The sequence below is a fragment of the Pinus tabuliformis genome, chromosome 2_1 (assembly GCF_031772625.1).
Source record: "Pinus tabuliformis cultivar Carrire ecotype Pingquan chromosome 2_1, CPIR1, whole genome shotgun sequence".
NCBI lineage: Eukaryota > Viridiplantae > Streptophyta > Pinopsida > Pinales > Pinaceae > Pinus > Pinus tabuliformis.
Genome location: NC_142299.1, coordinates 269,272,676 through 269,289,771, shown reverse-complemented (window position 1 = coordinate 269,289,771; position 17,096 = coordinate 269,272,676).

Here is a 17,096-nt window from a genome sequence, read left to right as displayed (position 1 = left end):
TGGCATAATCGTCTTGCTTGCATGGTGTCTTAAGTCTATTAACATTCGTCAATCATTTAACATATATAGCTCATATGCATGTTCATTAGTGTAATATTCATCTAATTTACAAATTATATCTAGAAATTTGAAAATGGTTATTTTCTAAGTACTTCATTTTTCCTTCTTCAAATCCGTTGTAGATATAAAGATTTACATGCAAAGCATCATCTCTTGTTTTGGTAAATTTAGTAATCCTTTCACTAATCACATAATAATAGATATACATTTTCACTAGGCAACTTATTATTGTGGCTTTCCATTGATCCAAGTGGATATTGGTGGCCACATGCCTATTCCACCTAGACCTCTAGTTGGTTTCATATGTTTTTTTGTTTATTGTTACATTTACTATTTTTAGTAGTTTTTTGGGTCCTAAACTTCCAAAGCAATTTTGACCCCCTAAACGACGTTTTTTTGAGGTCCATAGCAGAGTTGTGGCCATCGTCAAGGACTTGCCCCAAATACAATAGTAGTCAGAGAGATATTTCCAATAAGGTACCGTACATGAAAAACATAGATAACATGACTAAGTTAAGACCACGGGAAGTTAGCTGCCCAACTAACCCCAATGGGGCCCACAAACTCGTGGTGTTCCATTTCTCGGGGTTAGGGTTTTGGTTGTTTAGCATTTTACCTTTTTTTCAATAATAAATAGGCCCTTGAGCCTCATTGTAACACAGTTTAGAGGCATGCCACCACCATCTCTCTTCTCAAAGACAAGCTATCATTACCCAAGCTACTTTATTTTTATTTCTGTATGTAAACATATTTTAGTTCTTTGATATTAATGAAATGAAGTTTTATTTTTGTTGCATCTCTGTGTATATGGGTATTTCTATATTTTTTGTGTTCTTGCATAAGTCTGGATCAATGGTATCAGAGCAGTCCTCTCTTTCTCTATTTTTCTTTGCATGTCACCAATGAGGTCAGGGTATAAAGAGTCAGGGCTCAAACTGGTTGATTGTTTGCAAGACTAGTGTTTCAAAACCCAACGACCTCCCATGGCGTAAGAAAATAAATATGAGGGGGCAAGAGATCTTTTCAAAAGATTGCTCGAGGAATCCCTTGAGTGACAGAGGAACACGATGATGGATAACTTTTCTTAGATCCTTCCATGACTACCCATAGGTAACACGTCTTCATCGAGCAGCCACTCTAGAGGCGCAACTCCTTTTAAGGTATAAGTTTACCTTGATATTCCCATATTTAAGGGAAAGATAGATGCATACCCCGTAAATATGTGGTTAAATCTGTTGGAAGGATATTTTCCAGTTCACGGCTTTTCCAATCAAGAAAAAATTACTTTTTCACTTGTCAAATCCACCTCACACACCAAGGACTAGTGGGAAACCTACTCTGAACAAAAGAACGAGAGGGAATCCTCACTGTTTTTAGCCACACCCACTTGGAATAAATAAATAGGACCACACTCTAGCAAGTAAGGGACCAAGATGTGTCGAATTTCACAAATGTTTTCCATACCCTTTGGATGAAGCTAGGTATCAAGTATTCTAAGTGGAAGTTGGTACTCAAGTACCACGGTTGTCTACACAAGTAGATAAGGTCGTGGAGAAGTACAGGGACATTTTTTCCTCACCTACAAGGGTACCTTTTCACTTTTAGGTCAAGCACTCTATCGATCTAACCTCATGTGCGCCACTACCCAATGGACCAATCTATCGGTGCTCAAGAGATAGATTCAGGAGTTGTTGTAGAAATGGCATCAGGCCAAGCTCATCACTCTGTGGAAGCCTAATTCTATTGGTACAGAAGAAGGACAAGAATTGGAGACTTTGTATCGACTATCAGGCACTGATCAAGATCATTGTCTGGAATAGTTACCCAATCCCATAGATTGATGACCTTCCAAACTACCTCAAGTGGGTGAAATATCTCAACAATATTGAATTAATGTCCAGTTATCACCGAGTGCCTATCAAACTCTTTGAATTGTGGAAGACTACCTTCAAATCCAAGGAGGGAATTTTCGAATGGTTGGTCATGCCTTTCGTGTTGACGAATGCTCGTGTAACGTTCATGAGATTGATGGACAACATCTTGTGACCTTTCACCAATGCATCCTTGGTGGTGTATTTACATGACATCTTGATCTTCAGCCAGAGTTGGGAACAAAAACTCCACCATATTCGACATGTCCTTCAAACCCTGCGACAACAAAAGTTGTGTGCCAATTTGGAGAAATGCACTTTTGGCATGACCCTGGTTCAATATCTGGGGTACGTAATTGATGAGAAGGGTGTATATGTGGACCCATCCAGGATACAAGTCATTTAGGATTGGCCAGTTGCACCCACTCTAATAAAGCTCTGTAACTTTCTGGGTCTTGCCAATTTCTACCATAGGGTCGTGTTGGAGTTCTCTCATATCACTTGACCTTTAAGTCAAGTCACCAAGGGTGGAGCGAAAGAAAAGTTTTTTGGTTCGAAACCCAACATAAGGCGTTAGCTGAGTTGAAGCATCACCTCTACTCTGCATGAATTCTCACATTACCAGACCTGCAACAACCATTTGAGATTGAGATAGACACCCCTGACTATGATATTGGTGCAATTCTTACTTAGCAGTGGCATCTAGTGGCTTACCAAAGTGATACACTTTCAGACACAGTCTGAAAGTATCCCACTTATGACAAATAAATCTATTACATTCTGTAGCCCTTCCTTCAATGGAAGAATTACATTATAAATGGTCATCCACACAGACCACCGACCCCTACAGTTCATAAAGACAGAAGGGAAGTTGCAGAAAGATCGCCATAAGAAATGGTCCACATACCTGCAATAGTTCCATTTTGGCATTAAGTAAAAGTATGGAAACACCATTAATGTTGCAGACTTCCTCATTCGACCACCAGTCATGGCACTGATCATGGTGCTTGACTCCTATGGGCATGAGACTTCGAGGTGGCCGCATCTTTACAAAAGTAATATAGAATTCACAACACATACCAGACACTCCTGGAAGGTAAGAAAGTTCCAAATTTCACCTCCAAGACACATTGTTATTCCACCTAAGACATATATGTGTTCCTTCAAGTGAGTGTGCTAAGATGATTTGGGAGGCACACTACATTTAAGTCGCAGGACATTTCAGACTAAAGAAAATAATGGGAGTACTGCAAAAGTTTTTTTATTGGCCAAGCCTTTGTTAGGATGTTGGGAAGTACAATAGATCCTACATCGCCTATGACATTGAGAAACCAGCCATCAAGAATCAAGGCATATATACACCTCTTCTTACTCCTAGTTGACCTTGGGAATCCATGTGCATAGATTACATGTTGGGCCTTCCTTCTACTAAGCACGACAATGACTATGCTTTAGTGGTTGTCGACAGATTCTCTAAGAGGTGATTATGGAGGCCTATAAAAAGATTATCAAAGCAAAGGCCACTACTAAACTCTTATTTGAGCAAGTGTGTGTACACTTTGGGATCCAACAATCCATTATCTCAGATCGAGACAACATATTCCTAAGTGAATTTTGGTAAAGTCTCTCATTGATGTTCGATACCAAACTTATTAAGTCCATGACTTTCCACCCCTAAACTTCTAGACAAACAAAGGTCGTCAATAGGATTATCATACACATTATGCACATGTTTAACTTGAAGCACCCATGCACATGTGATGAAAGCCTCCCCTATGTCTAGCATAGCCATAACAGAACTCTCCATACCTTAACATGCCACAACCCCTTCTAGGTAGGGCTCGGATTTTAGCTACTATTTCCCATTGGTGTGGCCATACCATTTGCAGCTACTTAGGAAGATTCAACTCACATCTAGTCCTAAGATGACAGGACTAACATATTCATTGAGCGCATTCAACACATCTACTAGCAGGTTCATGATATATTGGACAGATTCAATGCTAAGTACAAGAAGCGCCATGATCAGTATCGAGTGTTGCACAAGTTCTATGTGGGTAAACAAGTTTGGCTACATTTGTGGAAGGAGCACCTCACTGGACACCATCACAATCTTCACCCACTTAGAGGTGGGTCATACACCATCACCAAGGTTGTAAGGGATAATTCCTTCAAGCTCAACATTCCACCATTCCTTGGTTTTCACCCAGTGTTCAATGTTGACCACCTTCGACCATACTTCGCACCATTGTAGGACACATCCAACATTGTAGAAAAACTCACACAAACAGAGTTAAACCCGGACTGCATGTAACATGCCACAACTGATCAGATCATGGCAAGAAGATCAAGGACACTCACCAATAGAGGATACAACTATATCGAGTTATAAAATTAAGTCAAATGCTTCACCAGGTAAAGTGTTTCACGAGGGACTAAGTTCAACAGAAATTTCCTCACCTCATGGAGGCTCTACATGTAATGGGGACCATTACTTCCTAAGGAGGGAGGACTAATCCATGTGGATATTAGTTGCCACCGGCCTATTCCACATAGACCTCCAATTTTTCTCACCCATTTCCTTATTTATTGTAGTGTTTATTATTTTTAGTATTTTTTCAGGTCTTGAACTTGCGGAGCCATTTGACCCCCTAAAAGACATTTTTTTTTAATCTCTGGAGCAGTCCCATCCACGTGGGCTTGGGCCTACCATAAATCCTATACTAATTGGAGAGATATTTCCAACAATGTATCATATGCACCAAATGAAGATAATATGACCAAGTTACAACCCCACGAAGTTGAATGCCCAACTAACCCCAATGGGGCCCACAAACTCTTGACATTCTATCTCATCAGGTTAGGGTTTTAGGGCTTTAGGGTTTTCCCTTGTTTTTCAATAATAAATAGGCCCTAGAGCCTCTTTTTAACATAGTTGAGAGAAATATAGTTGCCACATCTCTACTCGGAGATAACCTACCATCACCCAAGCTAGTTTATTTTTATTTTTGTATGTAAAAATATTTCATTTATTTGATATTAATGAAATTAAGTTTTATTTATGCCACATCTCTATGTATATGGGTATTTCTATATTTTCTTGAGTTCCTACATAATTCTATATCATTGGTATCAAAGCGGTCTACTCTTTCTATATTTTTCGTTTCCATGTCCCTAATGAGGTTAGGGTATAAGGAGTTAGGGCTTGAATTGGTTTAACCTTTGCAAGACCAACCTCTCAAAACTCGACGGCCTCCCATGGAAGAAAAAAGAAAAGACGAGAGGGAAGGATATCCTTTCAAAATATTTCTCGAGGAAGCCCTCAAGCGATAGAGGAATGCGATTATTGACAAATTTGTCAAGATCCTTTGAAAGCTACCCACAGGAAACACATCTTCATCTAGCAGCCACTCTGGAGGATTTTCTAGGGCCTAAATCTACCTCAGGCTGAGAAATGCAAGATCTAGGGTAACATCAAAACATGCTTAACCTAGTAGCTAGCCCTACCAGGTTGGGAGAGGGCTCTCTCCTTGTCAATCTCAAGAAAAGATAGCCAATAAAGCTTGAGATGACTAATGTGAAGACTGATTTTAGGCTAGGTATATGCTCAGAGGAGTTTTATTGAATTTAATTTTGGTTTGCTACCTCAAATGTGAAAGGCAGATTTGGGTCCGGGGAATGGAAACAATCTTGCAGAGATCTCTATGGGGCGAGGTAGGAAAATGGTTTAGTACTTTTAAATAAGTGAGATGGAGAGTCTTAAGACTGGTGAGGAGTTGGAGAGGGCATGAAGGTCTTAGGGATCCTCTCCAAACTGCTGAAAACATAAATAACTAAACAAACCCTAGGTAGAGCACTGCAACATCAATGAATTCTACCTTTATCCATGTTTCATTTAGTTAAGATGAAAAGAGAGAGATGATGGCATACATAAACACATGTAAACTTGCAATTACATAAGGAAAAACAATAACAAATCAACTTGCCACAAGAATCCCATAAAGTACTGCAAACCCTGGTCTATTCCTTTGCTAAACTGCAAAAATGAATATACAATAATGCTCAAAGCATTCACAAGAGTCCAACCTTTACAAATGGCTGAAAAATTACTAGATATAGGAAATAACCAACTCACGCTAGGCTTTAGCGATAAAATTCATGAATTTAGTTGTTGTTTCAACAAGATCTAAACTAAGAACTGAAAAGTAGGCAGTGGAACAGCTTGCCTCTAAAACCTAGGAAACTGATTCATTCAGTTTCAAACTACCTTTTCACGATGTATCTACCTCCATGAGTGAGTTTTTAACATTTTGACATCAAATTCCATCAAGTTACATCAATTTACATCAAGAGTTTGACCATGAGAGAGTGAAAATTCAAACTAAGAAAAAACTAGGTGAAAAACAGAGTTTTTTGGGCAAAAAGTCAATTTTCCATCCTGTGCGCCACGCCTCTGTCCTAGTGCGCCGTGCCTTTTTGAAGCTGACTTTGAAGGCCTTCCCATGCACAAAATTTGCTCCAAGTGGTCTTGTTGGAAAGGTCTGTCTATCTACTTTCTAGAACAGGTAAAATTTCTGAATTTTGTGTCCATTGGCCCCTCCAAAAGTGAGCTCTCCCAGCACTGCTTCCTATGTGGCCAAAAAGGGGCAGAAAGGGCATTTTTGAGGTGTTTTTGACCCTTTTAAAAGCTCTAAACTTGACAAAATTTCTTGGCCATTTCTGGGCATTCACATTTTTGCATGAGGAATCCAAAAATGTTGAGTTTTCCTCCAAAGGAGGTCCCTAGAAAAAGCGTGCGCCATGTGGCGTGGCGCACCAGGCAGAAAAATCTGTGTTTTTCTCAAAAAATTCAAAATTGACAAAAAGCATCCAAAATTTCTTGAATTTTGGGCTGAGTGTCCTGCATCAAGTGCTATGTTGGGCTAAGGAAGCCTCAGCCAAAATCTTGAGCTTGTCTTGCTCTTTCTTCCTCCTCAAAGTTTTCCTCAACTTGGCCTTCAAGGTCCTTATTCTTGTTTTGCAAACTATGTTTCTTGCCAAATAATGAAAAGACATGTGCCGCAGCATGTCCTTCTCCTTGTTAGCCTTGTCCAGCAACCTCTCCAAGTGCATGTTCATCTTCTCCAACCAAGACTCCTTGTCATTCTCTATCTCTTGTTCAATGAAAGTCAAAGTGACATGGTCCTCTTCGTCATTTTGCTTCTTCAGTTTCAAAATTTCTAGCTCCATTAGGCTTTGCTTATCCTCCAAGTGTTTGTTTTCTTTCTTTTTTGTCATCTATATCATCCTCATGCATCCTCTCTTTGCCTTTGCTACTTATGTTTCTCCATATAACTATCACTAAGTGTTTGTTCCTCATAGTACTTGTCTTAGGAAAATTATGAAATGAAGGTATGGTGGAAAAAATGATGATGAAAGAAGGATGAAATAGGAAAATGGTGATAAGTATGAAGAGATTTTACTCTTAGGAAATGAAATTGGGGAAGAAAGGGAATAGTTTTGGGAGATTACGGTTTAGTGAGGGATTTAGGGTTTTATGAGGGAATTAGTTACATTAGGGGAGTGGGATATGTAAGTGTAAGTGAAAGATGGAAGGATAAAAGAGGTCAATGAAATTGTAGTGAGGGGGTGTAAAAATGGTAGGATGGGATTTAGACAGCGAAAACTGTAATTTGCAAACCCTAGGGAGTTTTATCAACACAACTGTGCAAGGAACTAGGGTTTTGTTTTTAACCTATTGAAACACCATAAACACTGATGAAAACTCATACATTGGCAATATGGAGGTGTTAACTTACTTATGGAATGAAGAATTTGCAATTTTGGAGCTTTGGAGGAAGATTGGATGAATTTCGGGCTTTGAAGACTGGTGCGTCGCGCCCACTCATAGGTGTGCCGCGCCTCTTTGGTGCATCGCACCAGTTACAAATTCAGTGTAATTTTTTCTCTGTGTGTGCCACATAGGCTAGGTGCACCATGCCTTGACCCAGGTGCGTCGTGCCTCTAAATTTTGACAGTTTGGTTGCAAAATTGCTCTTTTGGTTTTTGCCTTTGATGGACTAAATGCTTTGCAATTTTGATTCTTTTGTAGGAACTCGAGTGCAGGAGCTTGGCAAAGTGACAAAGGATGCATCTGAGAATTATTACATATAAAAAAAATGAAATTACATGAAATTTTGTACATAAAACATAAAAACTCTGTTGTTTTCCTCAAAATAGGGTTTTGAGGAAAAATCAATCACTGAGCATGTGATTATTGAAATTTTTGTTGCTGAGACTTTATTTGACCTCCTCGTGTGCCTGCTGACCATTTTTGAGCTTTTACAAGACCTTATTGACAAAACCCTAGACCTAATGAGACGTAAAACCTTAAATATGACTTTTGCAGATGTAAAGGAAAAATTGACTGCAAATGACCTAAATGTATGAAAATGGGCCAGAAGGTAAAGAACATGAGGGAAAATTTATAATATGCCACTACCATCAGATGATCCATGACCCTAATGGAATGCAGATGATCGAATGAGACACCTAACATGCAATGCAAAAAGAGTCTTTTGATCACTAATGAAGGGATAAAGATACCGACACTAACATTGGCTCGAATGGGGATGGTAGCTCCTTGGAGGTGCCAAGAACTACAAATCTCTGGAAAGCAGATAGTGCCTTCTTTCATTAGGCTATGGATTCAACATCTTCAAAAACCAAAACTGACACTATGACTCAAAATGACTCAAAACTGAACTGACTAAAATAAAAAATGACTCAATACTGACTTAACTAAAACAAGTACATACAAAGCTTTCTAATGGTAGCATACCATTGAGATTTGAGGCCTTCAAGTCATGATGACAACCACCTGCCTACTGATGAAATATGTACAATCATGTGAACTGGGCTTTCCAATGTAACCAATCCATCTGATAGCTACATACTGAAATTCTACTCTCACTTTTCCTGAGCAGGCAGAATGATGTACATGTAGGCAACGCACAATAAGAACTGAAACCAATGCTTATGCTAATGAACGAGGCAACATTCATCTTCTCTGGTTCTTGCAAAGGAATGCCGAAAGGATCTTGAAAATCCTAAACCACTAGCTTGTCTTGAGATCTAGTAGCAAAAATACAAGTACTCCCTTAATTATGATCTAAAAGAACAATTGGTTGTTGAGTGATAGGAAGGCACAGAGAGGTATAAGCTTCTGTCATCTGAGTGTTAGCTGTAAATTCCTTGACCATGAGAAATTCTGGCATATTGTCTCTCTCAAGCTCATATTCCTCAACTTCATGATCTAGGTCATTCTTAAACAAAAAAAAATCTTCAAGATTATCAAACATGACAATATTATCATTTTCATGAAGGAAAACATTATATTTTTGTTGATCAATAAATTCAATTGCAAGACTATCATTATTTTCAAAAGTGGAAGAACTTTCACCAACAATTTCTTGACCATGTGCACACTATAGACCTGCATTAGTTTGGGCTGTAACCTGACCTTTCAGGAGTTGATATATCTCATCTTTAGACAGAGGAGATATTACTTTTTGTTTTCTTTTGCTCAAGAAATTATTTTCTTCTTGAAATAACATTTCAAAACATGAAAAACCTGAATGACATTCCTTATTTCCCTAATCTTCTGAAATTTGAAAACATTTTTGATCATCTTCATATGACATGGCAATCAAATTATCATTTACCGATGAGTTATCGAAAGAAGATTTTTCACTTACTTGAACAAAGATCTCATTTTGTTTTTCATAAAATGACTGGATTACCTCCTCATGAAGGATTTTTTCTAATGAAATGAGAACACTTGGGTCAATAACTCTATCTTCTTCATTCTAGATGAGCTCAACAGCAGAGCTCTCCTTCATGGGATTCAGACCAAGGTACTCTTGATCATCATGATCTGAACCTAGATTTGAAATAGCTGACTTGACTTTATCACATTCTAAAATTTAAACATTTCTTTCCTGCATACTGTCTTCTTCTATGGACAGATCTGAAATAAGATCTTCTCTTTCATCATTTTCCATTGTACTAAAAGCTTGATCCCACTGCAAAGTTTCATGAGCATCTTAACAAGTATCCTCTAAGTTCTCTTTATGCTGCTGAAATGAATTTTCGTACAGAACCTCCATGATCTCATCATCCATGAAATCATCATCTTCATAAACTTTCTCAAGACTTTCAATAAAACAATAAGCATGTCTCCAACAATTCTGAACTAAATTTGAGGATGGATAAGACTCTTTATACCTTTCAAAGAACATGGTATGAAAATCCTTTAAATAGTAAATACAAGCAGGTGGCAAACTTTAATACCAAGCTCGAGCTTCACCTTCCAGAGTGGCCATGAATATCTTCATCAAGCAATCTTCAGGAAAATCAATCTTCAACTTGCGAATATGTATGTGAAATCTAACCAAATGTAAAGCAGCATCATTCCTATCATCGTCTTTAAACATATGCAAATTCCTTTTCCAATCTACCTTCAGAATTTTATTTGGAAAACTAGGAATGTGATCTCGGCTCATGGGAGCATATCTTTGATCCAACAGAACCATTTTGATAATAATGAATTCACCAAAAAATATCTTCAGGCTACTGATTCTTGAATAGTAGAGTCACCATAAAAAGTCTGAACCTTGGGATTCTTTGACACTGGAGTCACCAGGTGAATGATTTCACCCTTCCGGTGTCTGATTGCTATTCACCATCAACAATCAGATCTAAACTTGATAGATTTTGCTAAGGAACATAAAACTATGTTCTCCAGTATGGTCGCTAATATGTTAGGGCCTAAATCTACCTCAGGCTGAGAAAGGTAGGATCTAGGGTAACATCAAACCATGCTTAACCTGGTAGCTAGCCCTACCAAGTCAGGAGAGGGCTCTCTCCTTGTCAATCTTAAGAAAATATAGCCAATAAATATTGAGATGACCAATGTGAAGACTGATTTTAGGCTAGGTATATTCTTAAAGGAGTTTGATTGAATTTAATTTTGGTTTGTTGTCTCAAATGTGAAAGGCAGATTTGGTTCGAGGGAATGGACACAGTCTTGCAGAGATCTCTATGGGGCGAGGTAGGAAAATGGTTTAGTACTTTGAAATAAGTGAGATGGAGAGTCTTAAAACTGGTGAGGAGTTGGAGATTTCATGAAGGTCTCAGGGATCCTCTTCAAACTGCTGAAAACATAAATAACTAAACAAACCCTAGGTAAAGCACTGCAACATCAATGAATTCTACCTTTATCCTTGTTTCATTTAGTTAAGATGAACAGAGAGAGATGATGGCATACATAAACACATGTAAACTTGCAATTACATAAGGAAAAACAATACCAAATCAAGTTGCCAAAAGAACCCCACAAAGTGCTACAAACCCTGGTCTATTCCTTTGCCAAACTGCAGAAATGAATATACAATAATGCTCAAAGCATTCATGTTATAGACATTTTTGTGCCTTACAACGTAGAGCATGAAATGTCAATAATCTAAGGGATCCAAAGTCCCTAAACATGTTGTTATTACCCTTAGAGGAACAAGGTCAGCAAACCACAACACTGCAAATCAGTTCTCCACTGAAAAACACTCAAAAACATGTCAGTTTTGGATCAAAGCAGCTGCTCCACTAAGCATCTGCGCTGAATGTCAAAAGCTCTATGGTGTACCTGCGCTGCATAGCAAGTGCAACAAAGGCTACTTGCACTGGGCGTACTTTGACATGTGGAGGAATCTTTTTCTCAATGTGCCAGTGCCCAGGAAGCTTCCAAAAAGACACTTGATCAAAAGATTCGCCTAATGATGAGTTAAGAGCTTCTAAAACTCCAAGTGGAAGGTAGAAACTCTGAGTGAAGAGCTGAAGAACAACTGGAGTTGAAGAGGACAATAAGTCACACATCAAGCTGACTTATCTTCACTCCAAAACTCTATATAAGGATCTCGTCCCATGGGATCTGGAGGCCGGAATTTAGTGCAAAGGATTGCTGTTGGTTTACAGTTGTGAGTATTGGGTGATTGCTTGAGGGAGGTGAAGAAGAGATTTCTCTCCATCAGGAAGGTGATGCTGGATTGGACCTCTCATGGTTGTATCGCCGCCTGAATCTTACTTCCATATATTAATAAAGCATTTGAGGTTCTTTTATTCGCATGTGTTTCAATGGTGTATTTTCTTACTTGCGTCTTTGATTTATGCTAATCCTTGAATCGATTATGAATGCATGCCTCTTGTAGTTTCCTTTTCTTGTCTTATTTGCAGGATCTCGTGTAGCTGGGCCCGTGAAAAGACTTGGATCTGGGAGCAAGCGGCAAACAAAGGAGATTGGATCGACCATTTGCGCAAGACATCGGTAAGTGGATCTCTTCCTTCTATCTCTTGCATGTCATAAAGAAGAAACTTTAGATAGCTTTGCTTTCAGCTGTTGCTAAGAAACTATCACCCTTAGAGTGGGTTAGGGTCATTCCGAGTTGGATACTTTCCCCCACAACAGACTGGCGACTCCGCTGGGGATCGTGTCTTGTTGGTAGCTTGTGTTTCTTGCTATTCATTTCTTAAACAAAGGGAGTACCGAATCGAACTGCATTCGAGTCCTTCGAATGCAAAGTAGAGGGCAACTACTCTAGCCCAGTGCTGGGCATGTTTATGATCTGAAGAGCTAATCCACAAGGACTCTTTGTAGCTCTTTGTGATAGTGTTCATCTTCCTTTAATCACCCTCTAGTGTATACTTGACTGATAGCCTCTCGTTTGGCCAAAAACCATTGATTTTTGAGCAAACTGTGACCCGGAATCTGAGAGAGACGAGAGTTGTCTCATCAGTGCAGCTGCAACAAAGGCTACCTGCACTGCAACGCAGGTCCCGAAGGGGCTACCTACGCTGCATCTCAGATTGACAGTGCAACACCTGCGCTAATCCAGTTTTGCCTTGTGCAACTGGGGTTCCCCACTGTCTGTTGCCCAGTTTTCAGTATTGTTTTTGCAGCCTGTTGTCAACCTGTATACCCAGCTGAAACCACTTCTCTTTGCCTTCATTCCGCCTCAGTTGTATGAAGAAACCGTGATTGTTCTTATTGTATTTCTTGCTGTCATTCACAGTTTCCCATAGCGAAAGTGAACTAGTCTTGCTATGACCTCTTGGATCTAGACCTATGAGAAAGTGTCGTTGTGATTCTAAGAGTTAGTTTATTGCTGTTCATAGCTGCTTGAGCATTTGCTTTCGTTATATGGTTCGAATTTCAGTATTTCTTGTGTTGAAACGGGTGAATCTTAAGGTGTTCTTTTGATTATTGGACAAACACTTGTTGCTTTCGCTTGAAATTGAATTCGAAATTATACAACATCTTTCTTTTTGTAATACATCAACATTAAGGAAGAAGAAAAGAAATACTTGCATTGTGCATGTGCATTTTGACAGTTTGCATGTCGATTTAGGAAAAGTGCATCAGTGTGTGCTCTATGATCTGTTTGAAAAGATGATGTCTTTCTTTTCCTTCAGTAGTTAAGGTTTTCATAAGTTGAAAGAATTGAAAAAGCTTGCTTATCATTCTTAGACTGCATTTAGGAGTTGTATCATACATCATGTGGTGATCCATAAAGGCAAACTGCTAAGCACGATCAACCTAAAAAGAACTGAATTTATCTAACAACGCTTTGAAACATAACAAAACACAGTAGAGGTCTAGGTAGAGACGTGAACCGGCGTCGTTAAACATAGTGACTGTCGATCTCTACGAAGGTGGGTGATTCCTCCTGAGGGACGATAGCACTAATACGGACTTGTGCCCCCGTGTACCGTCGCGTATATTGGGGGACCCCTATAGGAACAAAGCCTTTATCCATAGGAAGCCGTGTCGGCCGCCCTACTGATCGCGATGCAGTGAACACAGCATTCACGAAGATCGACCACTCGTACCGTAAAACGTATTCTGTGGTTTCGTGAAAGGTTTGGCACACCCTCTGCCTAGAACTCCAGAGTAGTTTCTTTTGGCCTTTTTCAAACTCTATAACTGAAAAAGTCCATCCGAGCATTTGTCACTTCGGGCTCGTTAATACATCGAAGGAGACTAGAGTCATCTTTAGCTTTTTCTCGACTCTTAAAAAGTGAAAAAGCAAGTTGTGTCTTAAAAAGCGTCTAAAATTAATTCAATTCGAAAACACATTTTACCCTATGCATTGTTGGTTGATCAAGTAATCCGCAACCATGGAAGAAAGTTAATCGATGAACCGTCATTCGCGGAGGCATACGAGTCAAACGTCTTTGTCTCCAGAATCGAAAACAACCCGGGCAAAGCGATCTCGTTCAACTGGTTCCAAATCTCCTGTCAAAGTTAGAACAAGTGTTCCGACGACATCTGAGGTTCCGGTTACTCCAAACATTTCTGGAAACCATGCCCCTATTGAAGAAGTTCAACAGCCCCAGAAGGACAGTATCACTGATCCTAGTTTGAGAGCAAATACTTGTGTTACTGAATCAGTTCCATCAGTGATCGGTTCAGAGAGTCTTGCTCCTCAAACAACTGTCGCTGTCGAAACAACCCCTTCTTCGGCACCAGAAATATTCTTCGGACCTGACGGTCTTCCTCTTCCACCCGGTCTGATCGCAATAGAAGAAATTGTAGAAGATCCGCAAGCAACTACTCCAACACATTTTGGAGCAGGGATCACTCTACTTCCTACTGCATCAGAAGCTAGCCTATCACCCAGAGAAGTTCCTGAAGAATCACTAGGCAATCTGTTGGATAGACTCAAAATGTCTGAACAACCGTCAACATCTAGGACTGTGCCAAATGACACAGCGACGACAGAACTCCCTGCAGTCATTCCGACAATGTTCGCCGGCATACCATCTGTCCCTAACTCTCAACAACTGGAGGGGGTCCCTTCGGGGGCCATGACGACAGTATGGTCTGTTCCTGTTTGTTCTCCCGGGATAATACCCGGTAACTCCTATGTTGGAACTCAACAAATTGATCCTTTCAGAAATCAGTTTGGGCAATCCGGTCCTCGAGGTGTAATAAATCCCCTCGGTTCCGGACCACCGCCGTATGGGGGGCAATATGCTTTTTCGTTACCCCCTCCGGGAGGTTACCCATACGGGAGTTCACAACCATATTCAGGTTATACTGGAATAACTACAAGTGGTTGGATACCTATGCTACCCCAGCAACCAAGAGTTGTGTATTCTATGCAACAACAAATGCCTGTGACGAACATCCCGACGACACCAGCGATTGTAACCGTGTCGCAAGTTCAAGCGGTGCCTGTTGTATGTCAACCTCAGTTTTCTCAGGTTGTAATGCAACAACACTTTGACCCTGCAACCCAACCGCAATTGCCGACTGGCGGGGCGACACAAGCACAAACGGGTACCCTTACCCCTCATCTTGGCCCAGTGGTAAGCATCGCACAACAACCAATGGTATCACAACCATGGTTGGTGCAGTATCAACAACCGCAGTTCCAGCAAGTGTACCAAGGTACCGAGCATCAGATTTTTGCGAACAATGGACAACCGTACCTACAATACGGTCAAAACCAACCACTTTACAGTGGGGTAGTCCACCAACCGTATCAATCATACCAGCATCAAATACATTATGCCGGTATGCAAAGACCAACTGCTCAGGCGATCCCTTTGTATCCTGGGTACGCTTCGCCTAATCTGAGTCAACAGCTGCCATTCGTGGCAACTCTAGAGTTACCCGATTTACATCGGTTGACGAACGATCCGATTTCTTATGCTCCTTGGTGGCCAGCGATTCCTCACAAACTTCCCTCCGACATTCCTAAATTCAATGGAAATTCGGGCGAAGACCTGTCGAATCACGTCATGACCTTTCATCTATGGTGTTCATCGAACACTCTGAACGATGATTCGATAAGACTTCGCCTCTTCCAGAGGACATTGACAGGTCCGGCGGCCAAATGGTATATAGAATTGCCAAGAGCCTCTTTCGACAATTTCAGCTCCTTAGCCACGACTTTCTTAACCCATTTTCAATTACCAATTAGGTATGAAACAGGAACCGAAATACTGACCAACTTCAAACAAACGACAGCTACTCACATATCAGATCATATACATGAGTGGCGTCGCTGTCGTAGGATGGTGAAAACATACGTTCCTGATCAGCTATTAGCCGAATGGTTTATAAAGTCATTACTTCCAGCTATAACGGAAGATGTGGCCAAAGGGGGAGTCGTAACAGAGGAGCAAGTCATTGCTCGTGCTCAATATTTAGACTTGGTATATACTCAGTCTGGCACGCTCTATGACAAAATACCTGATGCCCCCATACCTGAATTTTCAATTCCTCCCCCTCCTAAATCGAATATTGACTCTCATGCCGGAGATGGCGTGATTGGCACTGCAAGCGCGAAGACGAAAAAGGCTTCACCTCAGAAAGCCCGTAAGACTTCAGATCGAAATGCCCATGGAGAGATTCTTGCTTCGGAAGTAAATTCCATATCAGCAGATAAAGGCAAAGAAACCAATCAACCAGGAAGCAAGAAGAAGCAAAACAAAGGGAAGAAGAAGCAACAAGATGATCCGTCACCTGAAAGAACTTCTTCGAACTCTCCTGAGAAAGGGAAAAAGAAATGGCCCTGTATGATATGTGACGAAGATCACAAGACATCAGATTGTCCATACAAAGCTGAGCTCAAGAGATTCTTTAAAAGTCCAAAGAACCCAGCTGTGTTGACTGATCCATTTCCCAATCCAGGTCAAAATATGGTTGATAGTGGAAATGCTTCCCTGTCGCAAGTGCTGATGTTGTCGATCTCTAAGTAGCAAAATGATGCTTTGATTTCGACAAGGAACAAAGATTATGGGAATCCGCAACTGTCAAACGAAAAAGGTAAAGATCAACCTAGTAGTTCGACAACAACTTCGACAGAAGTTGTCCCACCCATAATGCCAGAATTAACAATAAAACCACCCAAGGGTGTAGTACACAAGTCGACGTTTAATCCTCGTGCCAGAGCGGCGCAGCATTATAACATAGTAGAAGATTTGGCTCAATCACCATCCGCTATGTCGACTCTAGAATTACTACAAAATTGTCCATCCCAAAGGCAGGCATTGTTATCGGCAATAGGGGGGGTTGATCCTAAGGATTCCAATCTTGTGTCCTTTGATCACAAAGGGTATGACCCT